This window comes from Nothobranchius furzeri, chromosome 2 (genome assembly GCF_043380555.1).
Source record: "Nothobranchius furzeri strain GRZ-AD chromosome 2, NfurGRZ-RIMD1, whole genome shotgun sequence".
Classification (NCBI taxonomy): Eukaryota; Metazoa; Chordata; class Actinopteri; order Cyprinodontiformes; family Nothobranchiidae; genus Nothobranchius; species Nothobranchius furzeri.
Window position 1 is genome coordinate 74912196 of NC_091742.1, and position 18419 is coordinate 74930614.

Sequence of the window (18419 nt, forward strand, 5' to 3'; positions counted from 1 at the left end):
CCATTATGAAACAATCATCATGATTTACACCATTACCACAGTTTTGTAAGAATTTCCTTTCTACAGTTTAGGTTTTATTTTCATGCCATGGTTTTTGCAAATTAATTCAGCACACCTTAACTCAAGTTACCAAATACCTTTTACTCCCCTATCTTACTCATGTTAAACTGAACACATACCTACATACTAAATCTACGGGAAAATGAAAGTAAACATGGGCAGAGTCAGCTGAGATGGCAAACTGGAGCGATGCAGAGATCTGGGAGCTTCTGGATGAAGATCTGAAGTTCAGATCACCAGACCGTTCACGGGAACTGTGAAGGAGAGCAGCTTGTAAAAAAACTTAAGGATCGTTGCTTCAATCTGCATAAAAAACTAGCTAAAGAAACGTCTGTCATGGCGCAGACGGCCCCCACACCCACTTTATAACATCCATCCATTTTTGGCCGCTTATCTGGGGTCAGGTCGCGAGGGCAGCAGCCTAAGCAGGGACGCCCAGACTTCCCTCTCCCCAGCCACTTGGACCAGCTCCTCTGGGGGAATCCTAAGGCGTTCCCTTGCCAGCTGAGAGACATCTCTCCAGCATGTCCTGGGTCTTCCTTTAGACCTTCCCTCGGTTGGACGTGCCCGGAAAACCTCACCAGGGAGGCGTCCAGGAAACTTCCTTACCACTTTATACCACTATCTCGTAACTTTTGAGAAAAACACATTACTGCCACAGGCTGACCACTTATAAAAGACCAAAGGCTTCCTGATGATGACTCGACTTGTAGCAAAGTAGTTTTGTTAAAAGGCCGGAGTTGTGGGAAGGTTTTGTAAATCCTTCCTCGATTGTTGGCTGGTTAATCAGAACAACCACCGGCTTCTTCCCTTCATCTAACTTGGGATTGAAACCTGTAAGGTGCTGTCTAGGGGTAGATCGGCCGATATACTTCCTTAGTAAAGCCGATTTAAAGTCAGGCACATCCCCAGGCAGCCAGGTGCTGCTGCAGAATAGAATTTAAATGTATTTTTATGTTCCTGAATAACATATTAGTGGTCTAAAAATATTTTCCAACAAAAAATAATTTTTATTTATCAGTTTAGAATATTTAATACTTAGTAATTTTACTGATTTATTTTATTAACTTTAGTTAGATGTCTGATTTTGGTGCTGAGCAGAGCACAGAGTTAAGATTTAACAGCTGGTTAAATTTAGAGTTCAAAACTGATTCAGCTTCAGAAATTTTGCGCATCAACTGATGGCATTGTAGCATGAAAATAAGGAGGAAAACGTCTAGATATTGGCCCTGGGACACCACCGGTCCCTCCGACCACCACCAGCAGGCAAGGTGGGTTAAGTGTCTTGCCCAAGGACACAACGGCAATGACAGACTGAGCGGGGCTCAAACCTGCAACCTTCTGATTACAGATAAACAAGCTTCCACCATTGTTGTTTTTTGTTTTTCCACTGGTTTTTCCCCTAAAGTGTCTGGGGGGCAAATTTGTTTATGAACCTTTACAAATCGTTATTGAATTGGCACGTGTCATATTGCGATACATTGGTTACATGGAGAATCAGCTCACCATTAAAGTTCACTATTTGTTATTTCTGGGGCATGTACGTCTGACCCTTTCGTTGAAAAAAAAACCCTTTTGTTTTATTCCTTGAATTAAGGTTGCTTCATGATGACATGCTCCTTTGACGTGGCTGTCTTCACTGCTTCGTTGGCACTTGGAGACACACACGGTTTGGTTATCCATGGTCATTCTCTGTAAAGCCAAACTCCACACTACTGTTATACCTCTAACTTTAGCTAGTTTAGGTTTTGAGTTTTGACATAAAATTATGACATCTTATCAAGAATGATGAAGAGAAGTTTAATAAACATCATTAATATGCTTTTTAAACCTATTTATTCATAGCAACCGACATTTTTGATAGCTGAGATTATTATCTAGCCTAATTTTGAAAGAAAACAATATTTTTTTTATATAAAATAAGTTTCAGGTTTCCATAAACTGGTTAAAGAAGCCTCCAGAGCAGCCACAGCAGCATCCTGAGAGCACATGTAAACTGCTGAGTTTTTGTGTAGGTGGATGTGGCCATAATGATACATAGCAGAGCATGTTTCCAACCAAGAAATAATGATTAAGGCCTACTTTCATAAATCTCAAAAGTGATTTTTTAAGATAATACAACTGAAAAATGCTGCATGGTATACCAATAATTATCATTTAACTACAATGAGCCTTCCAAGCATTCAGATCATGTTTGTTACCCTGAAATGAACCAGGAGGAGGCCTAGTTAAACAGGTCCAGAGACAGTTACAGGAAACAGCACAGGGAGGATGAGGAGGAAACTGAATCCTTGATGACATCTCCAACCCCCTCAACACTGAGCTGATTCAGCTACTAACTATGTCCAGCCTCTGCCACATCATCAGCGGTTCTGCACCTTGTTCACAAAACAAACTTGCAATGATGGTGACAGTTATGTAGTGCACTTTGCTCCTTGTCACATCCTATATTTCCATCTGGAGCCAGAAAGCAGAAACACAGACCGCCATTAGAAATGTGTACAATTTGTGGTCAGCATTTATAGATTGTATTTGCACACATGCCAAAAGGTATTTACACACCCTATTGGCATTTTTACAAGCACTCAACAGGTTTTAATTGATATTTAGTTGGAACCTTTGCACACACTCATTACAACAATGTTCTAGCACTCCGCGACTACATTTGGCAAACTGTCAGTCAGCAGCTGTGGGCATGGACATGTTGACAGGTGACTGAAGTAATGTCTGAGAATCGCAGAGATGACAGAGTTGTAGCAAATGCTTTGTGGTCATTATAATTCTTCTGTTCCCACAATAAAGACAAACTTATCAAACATCAAGGTTGAAATCACCAAAGTACGGGAACAGAGTTAGTCGGTGCAGCCTGCAGGAGTCTCCTCTGATCCCTGAATAACTGATGTTGAACTTTTCTTCACATGACCACATTTGGGTCATTTACTGGCAGAAACAGGTTCAAAGTAAAAATCAAAATAACAAAATGTGTTTTTCTAGAGACTCATATTTGTTGTTGTGGCAGTTGCTTAAATTTTCAAACAACTCATAGATTAAAGGTTCACTCATTTAATTAATACGTTTGCAGTGGTCTCTAGTGGGAATGAACGCCTTGTCAGGTGTCCTCTGGATACAAAAGCCCTGGTGTGCCTGTTTCAGGATCTAGAAGATTGTCAGATCAGAGGAGAGCCCCAGACGACAGGATTTGGAGTCTTATTTCCTGGTAATCTGATTGGCTAACAACAATGCAACTCTACCACTGCCTCTGTGACTTTGCAACATGTTTTATCTCCACAAAAAACGGAGGAGTTCTGCTGTGTGGTGGAGTTGCAAATACTAACAGTTAGATTCTACTAACTGGGAGGTTCTCTGCTGTTTCCTAGATGCTAAACCAACAACAAGTGTCAAAATGTGAGTCGGGATGGGTAAGTCCATGAATATAGAGACAGTGTGACGTAGATCTGTCAAATTCTAAAGTTTCACCATCTATTTTCTATCAGAAGCTAATGCAGGAGGTCGGTGAAGGAGACTGTTTTCATGTTCAGTCAGCATTTAAAACCCAAAGTAAGTGAATATAATCAGAAATATTCAATAATAAAGGGGTTTTCAGTGTTCCACACCTTTTAAAAAAGCCTTCCTTAAGATCAGAAAGCTTAAGTAGGGTTAGTGCACTGTAAATATTACAACGTTACGTTAGTTAATCTAATGCCATTAAAAAACAGTTGAGATGCTTCTGCATGAGAAAAAAAACAGTATTCAGGAAAACTACTTTACTTATGTCTCAATTAAGAAGAAGCAATAACTCTTTTATGGACACTTGTTTGAATGATCCCGGCTTTCTACCAGGATGTGCAATCGTTGCATAATGTCTGAGAACTATCCCCCAACAGCTGCCGTTATAGTCAATAGTTGTGTTTCCACTGTGGGTGTCTCAGATGCGTCCCAGATGGATAGTTTCACAGTGCTCTGCTAAATGTATGCTTCAGGCCTTGTTTACATTTAAAGAACGCATCAATCTCAGCTCGGGCCAAACAGGCAGTCCAACACAGGAGCAGTGTAACGCATCTGGCAACTTTCAAAATAGAAGGCTGAGTTCCTATTGTTTAAATAGTGAAAAATAAATACATCGTTACTTGTGACCCCTCCCTGGTGGAGGTAAAAAGAACAGAAAATAAACTACAGATCTTTTGTAAGGAAGAAATAATAAAGACAGGTACTTTGAGCTGTAACCTCTATAAAGATGTAATGAAGCCATCTTACTTTTTACTACTGCATGCCGTCCTGTGAGTGTAAATCCTTTTGCATAACAAATATAAGGTGATTCCATCTTTCGGTTCATTTTAAAACACAGAAAAGTTTTATTTACCTGCAACGTTTCGTTTGCGGCTGCAAACATCATCAGGCTGTTTGCAGCCGCAAACGAAACATTGCAGGTAAATAAACCTTTTCTGTGTTTTCAAAAGAACTGAAAGATGGAATTTGAAACTCAACACAGCAAGAACACACCAAAGAAGTATGAGGTGAACTCGGAAATTACTTCTAACTTTGTAAAAACAGCATGCTTGTGCATAAGGTTCATCTCTATTTAGTCTGTAAAATCTCTCATTTGCACAAGAGTGACCATGAGGGTGGCTAAGAATAGCCGCTAGCCCATCACTGCATGTGTAGGATGTCTTATGGAACAACATAATTGCAGTGGACTATAAGTATCCACAGGGGGCAACGGTGGGCACGAGGGCTTGTTGGCTGATGACAGGTGTCCGTTTTGATGCTTGCTGGAAAAGTGACTCTGCAAAGCCACTCATGGCCAGTAAAAAGAGAGAGAAGTGAGATCTGCTTGTTAGTATGTGTATTTCTCTCTCTGTGTGTGTGAACTCGCACAAAGGCATTAGTATGAGTCAGATGCAACACTTGAGCTGCGAGAGAGAAGGGGGACTGTTAGCATAACTGTGAATCTCCTAAATTGTAAAAGCATATCGGCTAACTGGTGGTGCTGAATCAGATGGAGGACCATCACGGATAGTTTTGAGACCAGAAGGGTGTGTGTGTGTGTGTGTGTGTGTGTGTGTGTGTGTGTGTGTGTGTGTGTGTGTGTGTGTGTGTGTGTGTGTGTGTTTGTGTCAAAAGGGGACACAAATAGTGACAGGACACTGGCCTGTGGGGACCTTTGCTATGAGGTTTAAAGCTATGGTTTGGTAATGGATTATGACATTTAGGAGTATATTTATTCAGTTAAACTTTTTTCCAAAATAAAACCAAGAAGTGAAAGAACAGCTGGAACAATAAAAAGAACAGTTTGCATTCTGATAGATGTCAAAAAATAAAACAAATTAAATGTGCGTTAGTAGCAAAGCAAATTATATTGGCACCAAGGTAACAGGAAAAATAAGTAATATATTGTATTATTATATCATCTTTGTACATATGTTCATTAAAAGGCTAAATAACAGACCAACCCAAAAACTTTAAAAAGTGAATACTTTGTATTTCTGGATGATCTAATCACAGCAGCCACACACAGAGAGAGAGAGAGAGAGAGAGAGAGAGAGAGAGAGAGAGAGAGAGAGAGAGAGAGAGAGAGAGAGAGAGAGAGAGAGAGAGAGAGAGAGAGAGAGAGAGAGAGAGAGAGAGAGAGAGAGAGAGAGAGAGAGAGAGAGAGAGAGAGAGAGAGAGAGAGAGAGAGAGAGAGAGAGAGAGAGAGACCCCTACACCCCCACCCTAAAAAGCAACCAAACAAAAAAATTATCTATTTACTTACAAATTCTTAAAAAGAGATGGACTCATGCAGCATAAACAAAAATACCCATTAAAGGAGCTGTAGTTTGCTGGTGTGGTGGTTTTAAGGGGACTTAAACGTTGCCACCAGCTTGCTAAATTAACATTTTATCTTTAACTTGTTCAGTTGCAAAGTACAACCTATAACAGTGATTAAATCCTGCAAATGAAGGTATTTTCAAAAGAAAAAAGCAGAATTTTGCAGGACAGGCTTCAGGAGTTGTAATAATGCATCACTGTTTTAAAATTTAAAGTCAACAAAAAATACAAAAATAGCAACTCATACGCCGTTGTTCTTCAGTATGGTAGGGATCTGAACGCAGTCTTGCCAGAGACAAAGAGAGATCACTCATCCTGTGTTTTCAGATTGTGTTAGAGTGACCACAAGAGGACAAAAGCCTGCATTATTAGTGTACTCCGTTGCAGGGAGCCTGTGGAGTCCCATCTCCTCATACAGTCATTGAGACAATGCTCTCTGTGGATTCAGTTATTCATGCATCCTCTTATGAATCAAATTAAATAAAAAGTATTATGGTAATAAGCTATGGTCACACTATGGAACTAATTCATGGACTTAGTTTTATTTATTTGATCTTTATTTAACTCTTCTGTTTTTTAAGATAAAATTAAACAAATTTCAGCTTTAAGTCACAAAGTCTATATTCCAACAATCTTGGCTAAAAGGAGTGTGAAGATGAGTCTATAAGCAACGACTCTGCCAAAAGTGTCTGACAGTGGGGGAGGGGTGTTATAGTGGCCATGTGTGGCTTTGGACGAGACAAGCTGACTGACCAAATATTAAAGACATCTTACTGATTGATTTACGGGGTAAAAAGTAAACTGCACCTCCATGCTTGATATGATTATAGATATTGGATAGACTTTTTCTTTGCTTGCTTTATAGCTTTTTATGTGTTTTTAAGAAAATTGTGTTTTCATGGTCCCTTTGTTACACATTTTCTCAGCAATCTGAGGTTTTTTATTCACCTTCATCATTAAAATGTCATTTTATGAATTTAAACACTGAAAGTTTCAAGAAGGGTGTGTTTTTTCTTGGTTTTGTAATGAACATGAACATCTACCGAAGACAAATTCCTTGTAAATGTAATTTTACTTGGCCAATAAATCTGAAATCTGAATCTGAATCTGAAAATGAACATTTTTAGATGGGTAGATTAAATCCAAATAGGTTTTCTTCCACATGAATAAATGGACTTTTCACGCTGTATAAATCAAGTGGTGAGTGAGATATAAGAATCTTAAAAATAAAAGCATAAGTGAGTAGGGCCCCTTGGGGGTCTTGGCGGCAGCCATGGGTTGCTGCCTGCTGGCTGCATTGCCCCTGAGTGGGTCTGGGTGGGGGCCTGGGGCCCTGGGGGCTCGTGGGGGTGGCCGGCCCCATGTGGGGATCTGGGCGGGGCCTTGGGGTCGGGTCCTGAAATGTATGCTGCCGGGAAGAAGGCGGGAACAGGCGGCAGTGCCTGGCCCGGCCTCAGGGGCCTCAGGTAAACCATGGCTCCTCTGCTGTCCCATCATGGTGGAGGGGGATGTCCAGGAGGGGGAGGACCCAACTTTACCTGGATGTCCTATGTCTTATATATTCTGGAAGCTATGCAAATGCAGGGATGGGAGTAGATATTCTGCTGGGATGGGTTTGCGTTGGTTCCCTCGGACTCCGTGGAGCTCTGCGATGCTGCTGCTTTGGGCCCTGGCAAGATGGGCTGGGGTCTCCATGCCCTGGGTGGCATTTTGGCAGCGGCGGTGCCTATTGGGTCCAGTGGGGGAGCGGGCTCCCTGGGACAACCAGCCATTCCACCCCATCCCCACACACATGTTTCTCCTCCTGCTCCCTCACATCATCATACAAACTTGCACATAGGACCTCGGGGGGTGGAACAGTCAGGGAGTGCGGGTATGGACCCCATTTCCGCATTCCTGTGGCAACCTGCCCCCCAATTTTATTTGCACGTTAAATAATTCCACCAACGACATTCCACGCAAACACACACGTAGGGCCTTGGGAGTGAGCACATTCAACAGCATTTGGCAAGGGGATCTTTCAGCCTCATCCCAAGTGCGGGTGCCCACTTCCAATTTTAAACCGCACTTAGACACAGAGGACTGTGGTGTGGTGGCATCAGCTGGCATAGGCCAGACGATGCCTGCACTGCCCGGTCACCACATCCACAAATACACCTCATCAACATGCACCAACACTGTATTGGAGCAGGGGGAGTGAGACTAGGGGTCTTAGCACTCCTCTGTTGTCACTTGGCTTCCTGGGGCTGGAGGCAAGGAGGGGGATCTGGCCGTCTGACTTGGGTCTGGGTGGTGGGTCGGTTAGCTCTGCGTTGGGTGGGGGGAGCCTGCTCATCAGCACCCCAGCAGGAAGGGTTGAACTCTGGGAAACGATGATGGCTGTACCCCATGTGCAGCAGTACCAGGACCAGAGTGAATAAGGTGTGTATGGAGAGCATGAGTGGGTGTCTGGCGTGTATTTTTTTATGTCTTAGGTTGTATGTGTAGGTTGTATGTGTATGTGAGAGCATGAGGGAGGGAGTGTGTGACTGTGTTTGTGTATGACTGTATATGTCAGGTGGGGCCTTTGACTCCTCCCCTCTCCTGGGACTTCTTTTGCTGCTACACATGTTTGCCTCCCCTCCCCCTGCCACACTTGGTGTGGAGTGTGGTGCCTTGGTCTGCCTGAGTGTTCGCGGCTCCCGGGTCAGGGGGTTTAAGATTTTTGGCATCTGCCTGATTAATCTCGGTGGCTGCCTGGTGGGATCTGAGTGCCTGGGCTCTGTTGGGACCCAGCAGGTCTGTTTGCCTCTGGGTCCCGGGTCGCTGGGTTCCGGGCTCAGCCGACCTGGGGGTGGGAGGCTGTGGGCGGGCCTGTGGGCTTGCCGCTGATTTCTCCCGGGACTCTGCCGGCTGCTGGTTGTGACCCCCCGGGGCAATCCTCTGCGCCTCTTGAGGGGGGGCAAGAGCTTTTCTGGTTGCAGTCTCCCTGGGGATCCCTCTGCTCTGGGGCAGCTCCTGGATCTCTAAGACTTGGAGCTCCTTCCAACTCCTACACATGTTTGGGGGGCAGATCTGTGGTCCCTCACACTCTCTATTGGACACTCCTAAAGAGAAACCTTGCATATACAAGCGCGGGTACGTACACAGGTGCTCACATGGTGCTCTGATAAGTATGGACTTGGGCACGTTCAACACATGTCTTAAGGCTGTGGCAGACACTTAATGCACTGTGATTTATTATAGTTTGGTTGTTCAGAAAAACAATGTTGATTTTATGTTTCCTCATCAGGTTGACACAGTGATTGTTTGCTCCTGTTGCATTGTTGTGAGGTGTTTTTCTTTTATTCTCCTTCTGCAGGTCTAGAATCAGACTTGTTCATCATTGATTGTTTATTTTTGTGGACTGATGAGAAATCTCCCAAAGCCTCTTGAGGTCAAACATGCCTTTATAGTAAACATAGAGGAAGAAGAGTGCCCAGTGTGTTTCTGTTACCTTGCTTTCTGATTGTCTACAAGTTTATGTTTATGCTTACGTATTTAGCAGACGCTTTTGTCCAAAGTGACTTACAAGTAACATTCAACAAGCAGCAGGCTCAAAATCTGAGCAAGACAATCCAGCATGTCCAAAATCTCAGATTCATGATTGGAGCAGGTCCTTCTGAGCAGGTCTGAGTGCTCTTAAGACACCACACGACAGGAATACGTCTCGTCTCGTCTCGTCTTCCTCCGCTTATCCGGGTCCGGGTCGCGGGGGCAGCATCCCAACTAGGGAGCTCCAGGCCGTCCTCTCCCCGGCCTTGTCCACCAGCTCCTCCGGCAGGACCCCAAGGCGTTCCCGGACCAGATTGGAGATGTAACCTCTCCAACGTGTCCTGGGTCGACCCGGGGGCCTTCTGCCGGCAGGACATGCCCGAAACACCTCCCCGGGGAGGCGTCCAGGAGGCATCCTGACCAGATGCCCAAACCACCTCAACTGGCTCCTTTCGATCCGGAGGAGCAGCGGTTCTACTCCGAGTCCCTCCCGAATGTCCGAGCTCCTCACCCTATCTCTAAGGCTGAGCCCGGCCACCCTACGGAGGAAACTCATTTCGGCCGCTTGTATCCGCGATCTCGTTCTTTCGGTCATTACCCAAAGCTCATGACCATAGGTGAGGATTGGGACGTAGATCGACCGGTAAATCAAGAGCCTGGCTTTCTGGCTCAGCTCCCTCTTCCCCACGACAGATCGGCTCAGCGTCCGCATCACTGCAGACGCCGAACCAATCCGCCTGTCGATCTCCCGATCCCTCCTACCCTCACTCGTGAACAAGACCCCGAGATACTTAAACTCCTCCACTTGAGGTAGGACCTCTCCCCCGACCCGGAGGTGGCAAGCCACCCTTTTCCGGTCGAGAACCATGGTCTCAGATTTGGAGGTGCTGATCCTCATCCCAGCCGCTTCACATTCGGCCGCGAACCTACCCAGCAAGAGCTGAAGGTCAGAGCTGGATGAAGCTAGGAGGACCACATCATCCGCAAAAAGCAGAGACGAGATTCTCCTGCCACCAAACTCGACACACTCCACACCACGGCTGCGTTTAGAAATTCTGTCCATAAAAGTGATGAACAGAACCGGTGACAAAGGGCAGCCCTGGCGGAGTCCAACCCTCACTGGGAACAGGTCCGACTTACTACCGGCTATGCGGACCAAACTCACGCTCCTCTGGTAAAGGGACTGAATGGCCCTTAACAGAAAGCCACCCACCCCATACTCCTGGAGCGTCCCCCACAGGGTGCCCCTGGGGACACGGTCATAAGCCTTCTCCAAATCCACAAAACACATGTGGATTGGTTGGGCAAACTCCCATGCCCCCTCCATCACCCTTGCAAGGGTATAGAGCTGGTCCACAGTTCCACGGCCAGGACGAAAACCACATTGCTCCTCCTCTATCTGAGATTCAACTATCGATCGGACCCTCCTCTCCAGTACCTTGGAGTAGACCTTTCCAGGGAGGCTGAGGAGTGTGATCCCCCTATAGTTGGAACACACCCTCAGGTCACCCTTCTTAAAGATGGGGACCACCACCCCGGTCTGCCACTCCCTAGGAACTGCCCCCGATGACCACGCAATGTTGTAGAGACGTGTCAACCATGACAGCCCTACAACATCCATAGCCTTGAGATACCCAGGACGAACCTCATCCGCCCCCGGGGCTCCGCCGCTGTGTAGTTGTTTGACTACCTCAGCAACTTCTGCCCCCGAGATCGGACAGTCCATCCCCAGGCCTCCCAGCTCTGGTTCCTCCTCGGAATGCGCATTGGTGGGATTGAGGAGCTCCTCAAAGTATTCCTTCCACCGTCCGACTATAGCCTCAGTTGACGTCAGCAGCTCCCCATCCCCACTGTAAACAGTGTGAGCGAGTTGCTGCCTTCCTCTCCTGAGGCGCCGGACAGTTTGCCAGAACCTCTTTGGAGCCGATCGATAGTCTTTCTCCATGGCCTCACCAAACTCCTCCCACGCCCGAGATTTTGCCTCGGCAACTGCCACTGCTGCACCCCGCTTGGCTATCCGGTACCTGTCTGCTGCCTCCGGAGACCCACAGACCAGCCACGCCCTGTAGGCCTCCTTCTTCAGCCTGACGGCTCCCCGAACCTCTGGTGTCCACCAGCGGGTACGGGGGTTGCCACCACGACTGGCACCGGCCACCTTACGGCCACAGCTAGCAACAGCCGCCTCGACAATCGCAGAGTGGAACAAGGCCCACTCGGACTCAATGTCCCCCACTGCTCTCGGGACGTGGTCAAAGCTCTGCCGGAGGTGGGAGTTGAAGACCGTCTTGACAGGTTCTTCTGCCAGGCGTTCCCAGCAGACCCTCACTATGCGTTTGGGTCTGCCAGGTCTACGCGGCATGTTCCCTTGCCATCTGATCCAACTCACCACCAGGTGGTGATCAGTTGACAGCTCCGCCCCTCTCTTCACTCGGGTGTCCAAAACATACGGCCGCAGGTCAGATGATACGACTACAAAATCTATCATCGACCTGTGACCTAGGCTGCCCTGGTACCAAGTGTACCGGTGGGCATCCTTATGTTCGAACATGGTGTTCGTTATGGCCAAACTGCGGCTTGCACAGAAGTCCAATAACAAAACACCGCTCGAGTTCAGATTAGGTGGGCCGTTCCTCCCAATCACACCCCTCCAGGTCAAGCTGTCATTGCCCACGTGAGCATTGAAGTCCCCCAGCAGGACAATGGAGTCCCCTGATGGAGCACTATCTAGCACTCGTCCCAGGGACTCCAAAAAGGGTGGGTACTCTGAACTGATATTTGGCCCATAAGCACAAACAACAGTCAGGACCCGTTCCCCGACCCGAAGGCGCAAGGAAGCTACCCTCTTGTCCCCCGGGGTAAACCCCAACACACAGGCAGAGTGTCTCGGAGCTAACAAAAAGCCAACCCCAGCCCTCCGCCTCTCACCCGGAGCAACTCCAGCAAAGTAGAGTGTCCAACCCCTCTCCAGGTCTCGGGTTCCAGAGCCAATGCAATGTGTCGAGGTGAGTCCGACTATATCTAGCCGGTACCGCTCAACCTCTGCCACAAGCTCCGGCTCCTTCCCCGCCAGCGAGGTGACGTTCCATGTCCCAAAAACTAGTTTTCTTGTCCGGGGATTGGACCGCCAAGGCTCCCGCCTTGGTCTGCCACCCGATTCGCATTGCACCGGACCCTTCATGTTCCTCCTGCGGGTGGTGGGTCCACAGTTGGACGAGCCCATGTATCCGGTTCGGGCTGGGCCCGGCCGGGCCCCATGGGCGAAAGCCCGGCCACCAGGCGCTCGCTCACGGGCCCCAACCCCAGGCCTGGCTCCAGGGTGGGACCCCGGTAACCCTCCGGGCCGGGTACTCCGACTCTTCATTTTAACCGCCATGAAAGATCCGTAAGAAGGTTATCTTTAAAGCCATTCAAGCCAGTCGAAAATCGACATTATCTTTCCTCATAACCTCCATGTTCCGTTTTTTCTGCCTGACTTTTAAAGCCGTGTTTCCAACATAGTTCCACTTTGGATGACATTTTTGAAAAGGGGGAAATTGGATGGCTTAGTCCCCCAAGCCCTTTCAGGATTTTGCTAAGATCTCATCACACTGCGACTGCTTCGGCAGTGATTGACATCACTGATCAGCACCAGAAGGCCTTCACGGACATTAGTAACATTAAAAGTGGTTTTCTTTAAAAATACACTGTACTTTGATCCATTCGGAGGATGGGAAGAGCAGCTGTGTGATGTAAAAAGTGGCACAGTTTTTTTTACTGTGTTCTGTGAGGCAACAAAGCTCCATGAATTACGACGTGAGGGAAATGACGCCACGTTTTTTGGAGCTGAGAGTTTAGAAATGGTGATTTTAAAGCAACACTAATGTTGCTTATTTTCCTTTCCTTCTACTCTGCTTCACCACTAACTTGTCTAATTTTACAAATGGCATGACATCTTCTGATGTCATTTCCTACCGAGTTACAACCGTTTAGCAAGAGTTGACCAGAAGTCCCACTCAGCAAACCTACCAGGTCATTCTGAGTACCCATCAAGCTACTATATTGGTTCCTGAAAACGGCCCGAAAAATGGTTTTTTTGGCTGGACCTCTGACTTGGAAACCCACAAATTCTAGTGAAATTACCCAGATGTTTGTGAAAACTTGCTTTTTGCCTGTTTCTTGCTCAGTTATGCTTCCTTATTTTACTCAACCATTTTTGGAGTTACCGCCTTCCTCCTCCTGCTGTATTCACCTGTAACTGGTAATCTATCATCTCCAAAGGCACAGCAATCGTGGTTCACTGGAATGAGAAATTATGAATTTTGTAACCCTTCATAAACTTGAGTAGAGAAAAATTGCATCTCCAGTTGGTGATGACCAAAAGAGTCTGTTTCCGAGAGTGAGACAATCTAACATTACTGAGGTACATTTATAAATATGTGATGCCCAAAACTTGGCTTCTGATTTTCTAGCGATTTTACCACCTGATCCAGACTGATAAAAATGTAAAAGCAGGCCTTAGGGATGAAACTTTTTTAGGTTTTGGATGACACCGCCATCCCTGAAGCAGCAATGGGGAAGCCTGCCATGTCTACATGAGTCAAGTTACTGTAACATGTCTGTCTGCGCAGCACTTCCAGCACAGCGGACAGACTGCTCAGCTGAGGACTGAACGCTGTCCAACAGCTCCTGAGCGTCATGATTGGGCGAGTCTGTGATCTCACTCCTCCTACACAACACAGGGCATGATGCAGCCCCCCCCCCCCCCCCCAACACACACACACACAAATATAGGCACATTTGGTCATGCCACCTTCAAATTTACCATGCCACACTCAACAGTCGCAGACTTTATGATCCACCAAAAACTGTTTTAAAAATCAAAGCAGGGAGATTCAGATCACAGCCTCATCTGCATATAAATGAAACACACACACACACACACACACACACACACACACACACACAAAAACGAAATTCAGCACAAAAGTCAGAAAAATGCCACTTACAGTAATGTGCCTTACTAATTTAACGAACAAAACAACAGCAAGGAAGTGGGAACATCACAGCCACTCCTACGCAGCCAGGATGGCACTTCAGTTTTTAAAAGTTATGTAACAATCCACTGGTATGAGATTACACTCACTTTGCCCTCCTAGACGAGAGAAAAAATACTCAAATTTCTGAGTCTGAGTGGATAATTGAATGCTGTCCTGTCTCTCAGAAAGGTGCAGTCTGTAAAAACAAGTGGATGAGTTGATATTAGAAGGGAAAAACCCTGGAGAAAACAATCTGTTATAGATTTTACGTAAAATAATAATAATGCAACATAGCTCATTAGATTATGAGAAAAAAAGCTGACTAGCAAAAAATATATTTTTATTTCTACCTTTTTTCTTTCAAATCCAACCTGAATTGATTAAAATCCATTTGAAAAGAGAAAAAAAAATCTCCAAAAACTGGATTTGTGTAATTTTGGGAGGGAGGTGGTCACAGATGAATGAATTGGTTGAGTTGCAGAGTGGCTTGAGTGAATAGACATGAATTACTAAGCTGCATTGTTTACCAAGACGTTCCCTGCTGACCGGAAACTACGTGTAACAACAAACGCCGACGCGCTTTGAACTTAAACGCGATGCGGACCTTCAAAATGAGGAGAAAGGAGAACATCAGAAAGCTGGAGAGCTGCAGGCATTCCGCATGTGCCAACTCTCAGGCGCTCCCAAGTTTCCCGTCCTCCTTTTTTTTCCCCTTTTTTTTCTAATCTTGGCAAGCTCGCGCACTTGTCTTTGACGGGCGCAAATTGCGCCAGAGAAATCTCTTACCTTGTGTGTGAAGGTGGGAACAGGTGTTGGCGCTGCTGCTGCTGTCTAATTAAGGAGTCCGGCAGAGTTGAACGGAGACGCTGCTGAGTCTGTGAGTCCGAGCACCATGCTGTGTGGGAACAACGGGCTCGGCAAGGAGAGGAATAAAAATAATAAATAAATGAATAAAAATAAATTTGCACACCAACGCTGGGTGACACCAGGCGGAGGAGCGCAGGTTTTTAAATTCTCTCTGAGCGTCTGAAGTGATGCACAGTCACAGCAGAGACAGCTTGTGTGTGCCCCCTCTCCCGCCTCACACACACACACACACACACACACACACACACACACACACACACACACACACACACACACACACACACACACACACACACACACACACACACACACACACACACCAATCACATCATGTCACACTCTTTCGTACTAGCACCATAGGGCGTTTACCAGCAGTCAAGTCTCTAAGGAACAAAATAACCAATAATGGTCAAAACTTCGATACCAGTATGATAATCAGTAAAGAGATCATTTTACATCAGAAACATTGGATTATGACGTTTAAAATAAAAAAAAAACTATAATAAACATCTGTGATGTTAATATAGTAAAAAAAAATCAGAGGACAGCTAAAGGGACATATATTCACAAGGAAGCTGCTCAGTCCCCTGCCTGAGGGAAGCAGGGTGAATACTGCATGAGTTTGATGGGTGGGCCAAAACACTATCTATCTATCTATCTATCTATCTATCTATCTATCTATCTATCTATCTATCTATCTATCTATCTATCTATCTATCTATCTATCTATCTATCTATCTATCTATCTATCTATCTATCTATCTGTCTGTCTGTCTGTCTGTCTGTCTGTCTGTCTGTCTGTCTGTCTGTCTGTCTGTCTGTCTGTCTGTCTGTCTATCTATCTATCTATCTATCTATCTATCTATCTATCATCTGTCTATCTGTCTGTCTAACATCCATCTGTCCTTCCATCCATCCATCCATCCATCCATCCGTCCATCCGTTGGTCCGTCACACAGATGTATAGAACTAATAGAGTAGGGAAAATTTGTTAGTTGTTGCTGGCTGCATTCCATTTAGAAGTAAACCTCCTCATTAGTTTTTTTTGTCGCTGAAACAACCAGCCTCCACACAAATAGCCTTTCATTCATGAAATCCATCGATCTGTGCTATAGCTGAATGTCTTTTGGTCAGTATTTATTGCTGTTAGCTTTTTTGCAGAAAATTAAAATGACTACCGGTATGCATGTATTTGTGCTATCTTTCTGACATCTTTGTGTCATTATGTGATTTATATTTTATCTATTGCAGAATTTAGTTCTATAATTGTAGTTTTGAGGGAAACTGACCGCAGCCTCTCCTTCCATTTACTTACCATGATGCTTTGAGTGGCATAAAATCTATGTCGTTTCCAAACTAAAGGAATCTGTGAGATACAATGATCAGAACTGTCACAGCAGAAAAGCTGTTAGATGCGTCACCGAACCGGAACTGGACATTGACGCACGTTGCTCTGTAAGAATCTATTTTTCTGTAGAGGCTATTTGTGGACAGCGGCATCACAAATCTACCACATTCTCTCTCTTTTCAACACACTGCAGGTGAAGGAATGTGTAAGTCGGGTTTAGTCCACTCGGGGGCGACAAAGGCCGTGTGTAAAAGCCTGATCCAGAACCAGGAGGATGGACAGATGAGAGATCCACTGTGGTGGTGTTTTTTTTAAATTTGTGACTCGTGATGATGCAACACTAAAAGGTTATTCTACTGCTAGATAAAATATTCATTTTAATGTATTTTAGGAGACATATTTTCTGACATCTATGCAGATAAAACCAATTAAACGCCTTTCTTTTGAATCCAATCTAACATGATTAACGTCACGCTATAGGCCCATATCTAAAGCACTTAGATGATCCGGGGCAAACGAGTGTGGGCTCAGTTAAAATACATGTTTTCTTTATTGATTTCTAAATGAAAGTTTAACACAATAATGCTCCAGCTTACACACACTCTTCATAATTAATTTTCCTGACAGCAGGGCTTGCTGGGGCTCTGCCAGCTCCAGATGTTATTTAGATTCTGGCAGCATATCATTCCTCTCTGGGTCTCTGCCATCCATCTAATGTCCACATTCATTCCTCTGCACACACGTTAGTCTAACTGGGTTTGTTTCCTTGCCATTTTCATGCCACTGTGGAAATGTGCTTGCAGAAGACACAAAACTGTGGCTGGAACTATCGCTGAGTTAGTTTACTGTCTATAAACACCTGATAAATTGTGGTATGTGTAGAAATGGATTTAAATCTCATTTCAGCCACATAAAAAATGAAAGTGATGAAATTCTAATCAAATGGTGTCCCAACCACTGGGACGTAATTTTGGGGGGGGACGGGTGGGACATGTCCCCCCCACTTTTTCAAAAGGCAGTTTCGGTCCCCTTCACTTTTTTCCGTCCAAAAACAATGTTACGCTCCATTAAATGGATTTAATTGAGCACTAGGACCGAAACGGAAACCGGTTTCCTATTAGACCCACCCAAAAGCTAATCTATTGGCTCTGCTGATACTTGCTAACGTATTATTGGCTGTTGCTGCTGTCACTCAAGTTGTAAACAGAACGTGCTCACGTTGTTTTGCTAGTTTGGAGCCGCTAGGGAACACCGGTACTGAGTCACATCGTCAACTAGACGCTGTGTAATATCAGAGCTCAGCTCAGCTTCCATTACATAACATTTGAATAAGTGTTCATTTGTGAGTCTTTGGTAGTTATGCACAGCCAGGCGGCAGCATGTCAAGAAACGAAAGTGGATATAAGAGACTTCTTTCAAAGTCAAAACGTAAGTTGGAACATGTGACACCCCTGCATTAAGCTCAGACTCACCTCCTCCTTCACAAACATACTCAAAACTAACTTTTACAAACTCATCTCCTCCACATAACTGACTCCTCAGACACAATTTATTCGTATTATTATAATTATTATTATTTATTATTATTATTACTATTATCATGATTATTATTACTAGTAGTAGTAGAAGTGTAACTTCAAAACTTTTATCATTTAACTTTATTGTAAACTTATCTATTGCAATGTATATGTTCACATTAAAAAGCTCTGAAAAATGAACAGTATCATCGTCAACAGATTTTTTTTAAGCTTAATGTCAAAGATGTACTCTTTTCATTAGATTTATCTTATTTTTTCCATTTATTTTTT

General features: G+C 45.0%; 1 protein-coding gene across 3 annotated transcripts in view; it reads right to left on the minus strand.

Annotated features, from left to right (window-relative positions):
- The window catches only part of rin1b (Ras and Rab interactor 1b), a 56000-nt gene extending 40443 nt beyond the window's left edge, over positions 1-15557 (minus strand). Inside the window, exons 1-2 of one of the 3 annotated variants that reach the window (XM_070547956.1) lie at positions 15183-15554; positions 14504-14592 (exon numbers count right to left, since the gene is read on the minus strand). The gene's annotated coding sequence lies outside the window, so the exon portion shown is untranslated. Of the gene's footprint in view, positions 1-14503; positions 14593-15182 lie in introns of all 3 variants that reach the window. The other 2 variants (XM_015946413.3, XM_015946412.3) reach the window with 2 other exon arrangements.
- Positions 15558-18419: the final 2862 nt, after the last annotated feature.